The sequence below is a fragment of the Octopus bimaculoides genome, chromosome 30 (assembly GCF_001194135.2).
Source record: "Octopus bimaculoides isolate UCB-OBI-ISO-001 chromosome 30, ASM119413v2, whole genome shotgun sequence".
In the NCBI taxonomy this organism is placed as follows: Eukaryota; Metazoa; Mollusca; class Cephalopoda; order Octopoda; family Octopodidae; genus Octopus; species Octopus bimaculoides.
Genome location: NC_069010.1, coordinates 4,825,029 through 4,826,025, shown reverse-complemented (window position 1 = coordinate 4,826,025; position 997 = coordinate 4,825,029). Strand labels below are relative to the sequence as shown.

Sequence of the window (997 nt, the reverse complement as noted above, 5' to 3'; positions counted from 1 at the left end):
TCTGAAACATAGGATTCCGTAAAAAAAAACAAAATTTAAAAGGGGGGGGGGTATACCCAGATTACATATACTCCATCTCCACCCCATTTATATTATATTATATATTCCATAGTCTATATCCCACATTAATTTTTATAAGAATATAAATAAAACATAAAAAACAGAGTTGGAACTCTTTTAAGAGAAAAGACATGAAGGTTTATATGGGATGTGGTGATGGAATAAACAATTATGAACTTCGTTAGCTTACAGCTATAAGACGCAAGGGACTCGTAGCTGAGTATCTCAATATGAGTATGTACATACCTTCATCTACATGTGCATGTAGATACATATCTGGGTACATGACGTTGCAAAAAAAAAACATAGACAAAATGATAAACAAGGTACAACACGCGCGCGCGCACACGCACACACACACACACACACACACACACATATATATATATAGTTTTAGGGAAAAGAACCAAGGTTCATGAACTCATCGATGAAAATCCACTGTCAAATATAGAAAAATTAATAAGTAAAAGCACAATAAATGAGTAAAATATAATACAAAGTAAATATCATAAGATAATGATGGAGTTTTTACCTGTAAATTTGGATTTTCATCCCTAATAATATTATTATTATATATATATATGTGTATATTTGTACGTATGTATACTTACGTTAGTATGTGAACAGATTTGTAGCTAGATGTATATAACACGAGGTTTCTATCTCCAATTGCACTGCAAAGTTCCGCACTCAAAAGCTAAACTTGTACTAACTATATTTAGCTCGTGCCCTCATTTATATAGTAGCAGAGATTGCGCGCACACGCCTATGCGTGTATATGTAAGTGCGTGTGTGTGTGTGTGTGTGTGTGTGTGTGTGCGTGTGTTTACATTTCTTTTGAAATACTGAATACTTCCGTTGTTTCTCTCTCTGTATATGTGTGTGTTTATGTATATATCTATATTTATCTATATATCGCACACACACACATATATAT

General features: G+C 33.0%; 1 long non-coding RNA gene across 1 annotated transcript in view; it reads right to left on the bottom strand.

Moving 5' to 3' along the window:
* Positions 1–955, bottom strand: part of LOC106878786 (uncharacterized) — a 16,244-nt gene extending 15,289 nt beyond the window's left edge. The window contains exon 1 of the long non-coding RNA XR_001410549.2: positions 672–955. This is a non-coding gene — a long non-coding RNA (uncharacterized LOC106878786). The remainder of the gene's footprint in view (positions 1–671) is intronic.
* Between the last annotated feature and the right edge of the window lie 42 nt (positions 956–997).